General features: G+C 35.2%; 1 long non-coding RNA gene across 1 annotated transcript; it reads right to left on the bottom strand.

The window, feature by feature from the left end:
- Positions 1–575: 575 nt before the first annotated feature.
- Positions 576–2,508, bottom strand: LOC113501134. Its single transcript, XR_003401266.1, has 2 exons — positions 2,294–2,508; positions 576–930 (listed from the first exon to the last, which is right to left on the bottom strand). It is a non-coding gene; the product is annotated as an uncharacterized LOC113501134 (long non-coding RNA).
- Between the last annotated feature and the right edge of the window lie 6,195 nt (positions 2,509–8,703).

Below are 8,703 nucleotides of genomic sequence, written 5' to 3'. Positions count from 1 at the left end.
ACACACTTTTTGAGGTAAGGTTAGGCTCCATTTTAGACATAGTCAGAACTTTTTTTTTCTCCGTATGGAAAACGAAACGGTTTGCTCTCTATATGGCCTTGGCTATCTAAATACGTCTTGTCTTTTTTATCACACCTCCCAAAATCGATCCAGCATTTTAGTCAAATATGAACTTACCCCGGCTAAAAAAAAAACTTTTGTATCAATTCTCACTTGTTCTGATCTAACTTTATGAGCAAGTTTTCTACATGGCATTGTGAATCAAACTGTATGTTTTCAACTTAACCTTCCCGGGGGTGGAGATCGGCGCCGAATCGTCGCGCCCGCCACGCCGACCAACCAGTGCGATCAATTCTACCCTTGTTTCTCTAATCACCACGTCATTATAATGGATTTATAGTAAACACTGATAAATCACTACAAAAACGGCGGAACTTGTCATTTATTGCGTAGATTAGCAGAATTTCTGGCTAACTTCTCGAAATTGGTTTTGTCGAATTGGAATAATAAGAGGATAGTAGTATTTTGACGCTTTATGGCATAGTTACAAAATTATTAATAATATAAAAAATACATCCTAGGGATAAAATTTATTTATAGAAATAAACATTAATACAATTTTAAATGTCTTTTTATTTCTCTAAACACATCACCAGGTCCTTCAAGATGGCGTTTGGATGTCTTTGTTTATCATTTCCGTTTGGTCTTCTGTTGTTGCTCTTTATTTGCTATTGTTCTTTGTTTTGCGATCCTATGGAGGTTGGGGCTCAGTGTTGTCTTTCGGTGTCTCCGCCTTCTTAGCTAGTATACTTGCTGCCTCTCTGTCCGATGCATCCGGGTTGCTCGTAGCTGCTCCATCGGTACCCTCCGTCGTATCGTCTTCTGGTTTAATTTTGTTCTTCTTTGCATTCTTAATAGCCGCCAACATTTCTGCAATAGTATATCCATGGTAAAGTTGGTTTCACATTTAATCATTCGAGAGTAAGTTGATTTTTGCTAAGCTATTAATAAGGTCAATATCTCAATAGGTACTATATACTAAATTGCTTTAGTGAAAAATTAAGAGCAAGTCAGCCATAAATCGGAATAAGATTTTAACTGCTCTAACGCAGTTAGCGCAATCATCTCGCAAGAGAACAGAAATAATTACACCTGTAAAACATTTAGGATTGGTATAAACGAGACACTAAGGAGAATTAATAACCTAGCTGGGTATTTTAATCTATAAAGAATTGCTTCTCAGATTTTTAAACGAATTGCTATAAATTCATCCAAGATATTCTAGGACGGATTCGTTGTCCACTTGTTTGTATATGCTTACGTCGATTTTTATTTCAAATTATTTAATCTATACACCTGCCAAAAAATACTTAAAAACCGATTTTTTTTTGAGTACGTACCTGAAAACTTTATATAAATAAGTTGTAAAGGAATTTTGGTTCTAGACTTGCCCTGAATATTCATATGCTCTAATTATCCAATAAATTCTTTCTAAGCCAAGAGTGAGATTAAAACACATTTGCATTAACATAATAAGGAGCAATGTTCTCTCAAGATATCTCCGTAGGAACGCGTATTTGTGATTACGCGTAAATGAATGCACTGTAGAGGAACATAAAATCTTTAATTTTGTCAAGTCATTGTACGAACGGAGGAAGAGCTTTCAACAGATGTAGATGTGCGGATTACTGTTATTACAGTGAGAATGTTTTCACATGCGTGTATTCTACAAAGATTATGTAATGGACACGAAAATGTTTTGATCTTATTTTTCTTCTTTAGTTCTCGATCGACCTAACTACTACTAGCATGTTATGATTAATCCTTTTTTCTTTCGTGCCACCCGTTACCCTCTTGACTACACTTTGGCCGGGAAAAACCTTCAAAAGGCCTTAAAAAGCCTTCCGGGACTCCATAAAACTAGCAAATTTGGGATTATTACCTCACTAATACATCTCGGCATCTTTATTTTATCTCTTTAAACAACAATCAAATAATCCTCTGTAAAACGCTTGATTCATGCTCTGCTCTAGAAACACTGTAAATGTTCATGGTACACGGACATCTCCTAAGAATTTGGCTACCGACAACAACTTTAATGCATTAGAATTGGCATTAAAGAGTCTTTAGAACACTAAGCCTAAGCTAGTCGTGCTTGGGAGATATCAACATTAATTTAGTCTCCATCTGTGACGATATAAGTCAAGGGCACCTTATTTACTTCTACCGCAGTTGACACCATAAAAAACTTGTTAGTTCCTTTCTGAGGAAGGTGCTTCTTTAGATGTCTTACCTCGACGGAACTTAGCTGAGAGCGGCATGTGTTGTGTACCTTCTAATTTACCCAGTCATCGTTTCCATTTTCACGTGATTTTCACCAACAGCCGTTGTTTTGACAATCATGCATACATTGATTGTATTACATGTCATTGTATCAAGGAGTTACATTCAAAGACGTTAGTTTTTAAGTAATAGAAGATAGAAAAACTTTTTGCACAATATTAATGATACTTACGGCCGCTTTCTATATTCGATCCCGAATCTAAGATTCCGATCAATCCAGATTTTACTCAATCCCTCGATTGAGCTTGAATCTGCATTTCATTAATCGATCTCGTCTCGAAATCCATCCAAAAAAAACGGATAGATCGCCCTGCTAAACGTTTTGTTTTACGCATGTGCAGAAAAAGTACTTCAGCGATTATTAATGAGTAAAATGGTGACTTTTTTCTTAAAGCTTATCTATTTTATGTATAATCGCTAGAAAGTGCACAAAATACAAAAATAAATGATTGGGAAGTCGTAGCGGTAAAATTCTGTAATTCTACCTCAAGATTAGAAAAAGCATAAACGACAATAAACTTTTATTGATCAGTAACGGAACGTCAGTCAATCGAAAAGTTGTCAGTCAGTTTGACATTAACATAATATATTTTAAAATCGCAAGTTTATTTGTTGTTTGTGTTTACGATGTCTCAATTATAGAATAGAATACAGCGGCAATATTCGAGCGCGTTCAGAATAAGTTCACGCGCCATCTGTCCAAGAAACTGTATGGGGTGTATCCGTTCTACCTACTCATGGATCCCACTCTGTTTGTTCTGAGCATGGTTGGCAATGATCAACTGTATATGAGACGGGAGTTTGCGCTGGTGAAGGTGATTCGTGGAGTGGACAATCACCCGGAAGTATTGCAGCGCTTGAGCGTGTGTACCGGACCCCTTCGTGTGGCGGCGGCGAAGCCCGCACCTACAGCGAGAACAAATTTGCTCGCCAAAGCACCTCTTACAAGAGCTCTCCACACCACCAACTTCTTCAAAATCAGACTGACGTGTTTATGTGTTTTTAATAATGTAATGTGTTGCAATTTTTGTTTAGTTTAAGTTCTAAGTTGTCGCATTAGGGTAAACCCTGTAATGATACTTCATGGTTTTAAATAAATAAATGAAAACGAGAATATTATAATCGTTATCTATTGATTCCAGTATAATATACAGATATTGGTAAAAGTGTACTTAGTACACAAAAACTATAATACCGAAAGCAAAAAAGTTTAAGCATCAGCTTATGCTTAGCAATCCAAAAGAATTACTGAGTGCTGGTCTTCAGCTTAAATCCTTGACCCCCGTTTACAAGTAAAGTACAGAAAAAAAAAACAGCCACTCGATACATCACAATCACAATTACAAATTTTGAGGACAGAGTTTGTTCTTCGTCACTGTTACTACTATCCCAGTCCGATAGCTGAGCTAATACTTCAAGATCGCTATTACTATCACTTGAAAATATTTCCATTTTCACAGATTTCTCAGTACAATCCGTAAAAAATTGGGGATCGCAATTATAGATCAAAAACGCCAAAAATCGATTTGTCAAAACCAGAGATCGGTTATAGAAAACGTATAACTGTCACTTTCGTACAAATACCAATCTAAAATCTCGATCCGCCCTCCCAAAGATAGATTGAAGAAAAAGATCGAGAAAACGATCCATGGATCGGTTATAGAAACACTAAAAGTTGGAAATGGATTCAAATGTCAATCTCGATCCGTAAATTAGGGATTGAGATCGAATATAGAAAGCGGCCGTTAGAGAATAACGACCAAGATCCAGGTGTTTACTTTATTTCAAGAAACTAAATGGTTTAAGCGCCGGTAATTGGATCTCTGTCACTGTCAAATTGCCTCAGTCAACATTATTCAGCATTATACGGATAGCTTACATAATTCAATAACAAATTACTTGAGAATATTTCAGACCGACGCTATCTTTTTATGTTAGAAGCTTCATTTTGTTGAGGGAGAAAATATCAAAATTCTTATAATATATTTGCGGTCCGCCCGCATAATAATTTTGTAGTTGTGCGGGACAGATAGTAAACAACGGTATTTTTGTTACTAAAGCGTAAAAGGCGATACATTTCCTCTTTTGCAAAAAAAAGAACAATGCAAGCAGACTGTTGTAAGTCCTAAAGTGCGGAATCTCGTTTCAATATCTACAATAGTTTTACTTGTTTTAGTAGTAGTAATAGTTTGCAGTTAGGCTCACAAATTATTCCCGTATACAAAACTACTCCCAGTCCGATGGAAACATTTCATACAATTTCCAACCAAGCGCACATATTTTAGCAAACCAAAGCTTAACAACCCACACACCATTTCGAAAATATTTACACAAAGTTGATTTATTACATGCACGAGTGTGAAAGTAATGCTCATAATTATACTGATAAATGCAAATTGTTGTTACCTCTATGTGTTTATATGATAACATCACAATTTGTTAGGTAGAATTTTCAACGATCCACGCAATGCAATTTATCTTCATTACCATTCTAAATCGTTTGGGGACATCAATCTTTTCTGTGTATATTTTACATAAACTGTGATGAGAGGGGATGTCCCGTATGCCTCATTAATAGCGCTGTCGTGTTGGATGCTTGATGCATTATTATTTTGACGGCTTATGAAGCTTTCAGGTATATCTTTCCTTAGGCTTTCCAGGTAGATTAATGTTGTTCGAAACATCTAGCTAATAAAATAAAATAAAATTTAATCGGACGGACGAAGGGACGTTCTGATTGACAGACGGAGAGACAGCGAAGCCTTAGTAACAGGACTCCACGTTTACTTATAATATCCGAGGGCACGGCAGTGCCCCAGCCAAGTCTCGAGCAAATTTGCAAAATAACGAATTTATATAATGAAGTAAAAATAAGACGAGGAAATAAAAATAACCGTTATCTTGGAATATCGTTATTTTATTCCTAAATCTTTCGGTACTTAATGTGAATAAAGGTATACAATGAGAATAACTAACATTAACAACATTAAGTTTGTAAAACTATTATTCTCTGTATAATGATGAATCAGAACAAATATACCTGAATATAACCTGATAACAACTCTAGTATGTAGTAACTGCAACTACATGTAATCATTTATTGCGAGTATGTTAGTCGTGTCAAACTAATACACTTCTAGCAATATAAATCTGCCAGAGATGTCCTTATATCCCTCGATCCCGGCGGCGACAGGCGAAGATAACTCACTCTTTCCTCGCTTCATGTGCTTTTTATTTAAGAGGAAATTCTATCATAATAGTTTCGATGAAAGGATCAAAGGATTTGGTATATATATCCTGCAGAATTTGTTGAAGGCGACAAGTTAATGATTTAACGTGACATTTACTGTGTAAAGTTTTATTCGATTTAAACATATTTAAATTATATTTTGACTCTGGATAAGAAAGGACTAAGACAATGTTACGTCGTATCTAATGTTAAAAAAACGAATAGCTGTTGTCAGCGGCTGCAATCGCTCGAAGATGATCCCACGAGATCATAAAATCGGGATAAAATCCTGTGTTAGTCCAGGTTATGAACAAACATCCATCCATATTTCAAGCTTTAGCGTTTATTTTGCTAATGTAAATAATCGAACACTTTATAATAATTGCCACTAAATTATTTTCAACTTCATGAGCACACACAAATACTTTAAAGCAAAACACATTTATTACCAAACTATAATGTCAAAAATATTAGGTCAAAGCCATAAACCGACATACAATACTCTATATATTAAGATTTGTGGCCAAGTATGGCGTTGATGACAGAGGCGAGCATGCCGTGCCGACAGCCATTGATATACCACAACTGCATTGCGAAACAGTACTCGGCGTGGCTCGGTAAGTCGGTAGTGTTTCACTGTGCTCCACTTTAGACTACAGACGTCTGATGGACAAAGAAAAGAGCACGTCGCCGTCGTACTTTTAGTATACGATATTAAACTATGTTGATATTATAAAGGAGGTAGTCGGAACAGCAAAAATGTCGTAAAGTGTGTACTATGCATTTCATGTAAAAAAAAAACCGAAGAAATAATTTTCGGATTTGGAAATAACTTGTAACGACTGATTTCAAAAAAGGATTTCTGAATTCGCTTGCTTATGTTTTTATCCATGTTTGTTACCTCAAACTTCGAACTTCGGCTTTGATAAACTGATTTTGTTGATTATTTTTCATTTAACTAAAATTAGTTGTCAATTGGATTTCATTAATTTAGTTTAGTAGTTATTATTTGAAGTGAGCTACATGTTTTGTTGTTGAAACAATATTGAAACAATTTATTTCCGAAATGCAGTAAATGTATCACTAATGCCTAATATATTGTTATTTAGTAGGGAATCATTTTGAGATTAAAATAATACCAGAATACTACTATTTAGTTCCAATTAACAAAGAAACATCATTACTAACGGGACTAATCGTATTCTAGGATGTAAAAAAGAAAACCACATACTACTAAGGATTAGTCTTTTATCGCATAGCTAATGGTGCAAACATTCGCCCATTAGGAGGCTCATTTGTAGCTTAATGCACTACATTAGACTCAGAACAGCAGCTGTCGAAACTATCTCGCTTGTGCTGCACTGTTAATGTAAGGCGACTAATTAAATAGAGTGTTAATTTACCTCGACTAACATAAAGGCGTTTTAATTTACCTTGAGAAACATGTCACTGTAAGCTGTACCAACGCGTATAGCGTGGAATTAATATTTTATTTTTCTAAAAAAACCTAGCCTTAGTCCTTAGCCTAGTCCTTATTAAAGTCTAGTCACGATTGATCCAGAAATTTCAAATATTAGTCTTAACAAACAGATAGTCTGATTGATCCAGTTAATTAAAAAAAAATAAAAAATGTTGTTTTGGTCTATGTATTGAATATTCATGTATCATGTCTTAGTTTTGGGATGATTCACAATACACAATAAAACAAAAACCACAGGATGAGAATAAATTAATCAAAAATGTACTGACTTGATATAGTTATAGTCACCCTATTTATGGTTATGGCTAAATATTGGACTATTTAGCCATAAAATTCGGATTAGTTAAAGTAATTTATTTATGTAGGACAAATAGTTATAACGTTGCCCTCAATTTGCACCAAGTATGTTTGCTTGCAGCAGATCTTGGTCAACCCCTCTGATTAATCAGAACTGATGATATAGTGTGTGATCATTTTGTCCACGTACATATATCACAAGAAATGTAACAGTTATCAGTTTTATTACTAGCACCATCAGTTCCTATCACCTATAAAATTCCAAATTACAAGGTGACAGAACTTGCAAATCAGTTCTTCACGAAGTAATAAAGTTAAATAATGTATTACATTTTACGCAAGAGATACATTTTATGAATGCACGAAACTTGTGGAAGCAATTTCGAGGTTATTTTCAGTGCTAAAGACACGGAACATGTTCATTAGCCCTAAATATAGATACGAATGTTAAAAATAGGTTATCAGCTTTTGACCTTTACAGTCCTTTAAAAAACTGGGGAAGTGTATGCATTGACGTCATAACGGCAGCTTACAAGATCGACAGTTTTATTTTCAACCAAAGAAACCTGATTTAAAACGTAAATTCTTTAATTGTTTATTTTTAAACACAGTTCAGTCATAAAAAGTTATAAATAAATAACTGGTCAAATGCGAGTCGGACAACATTGAAAGTACACATAGGCTAAAATAACAAATCGATTGGTTAACAATTGTCACCGAATATAAACCTACCCTAAACAGTAGCAACTTCTACTGGCTGTAGCTAGATTTCCCTGATTCCTGAGTAATATACATACATATAAAGCCGGTTATAGAGCCGGTTCCGTTTTTACCCTCCGGGCACAAAAACCTAAAAGCTTCACCCTCAACTGTAAAAGATACATCAGGTTATTCCTATAAAGTAGATACAATTTACCATTTTTTTTCTAAAACAATTGCCAGCTAGATTGTGGCAGATTTATGCCCCAACTAACCAATATCAAGGCGTAACAAGATCCCATGAGATCGCATACAGGTTGATAAGGCTCTCGCTTGCCTTATTTCACTCCTGCAATTTGACAAGCAGAAATATATTCATTTCCATAGATATGACGATATTATCATTTATATGGATTCATAGGAATATATTGGAAGCTTTTTCACAAAATTGGGTACGCGAAGATACGGAACGTTAAGCGTCAATGTCTGGGGAAGTTAGGACGGAAGACTGACTCAGATGTTAGCAGGAAGGCAGTCATAAATTGTTTACGATAAAACTTTTCTGTGATTTACACGGTATGTAATAGACGTGTGCGAATACAGCATTTGTATGAAAGGAACTCCAGAGACGGTCAAATAGTTTGTTGTAACTTGT

The sequence above is a fragment of the Trichoplusia ni genome, chromosome 2, assembly GCF_003590095.1.
Source record: "Trichoplusia ni isolate ovarian cell line Hi5 chromosome 2, tn1, whole genome shotgun sequence".
NCBI classification, from domain to species: Eukaryota; Metazoa; Arthropoda; class Insecta; order Lepidoptera; family Noctuidae; genus Trichoplusia; species Trichoplusia ni.
Note: the sequence above shows the minus strand (reverse complement) of the source record. Positions and strands in the feature narration are given on the sequence as shown.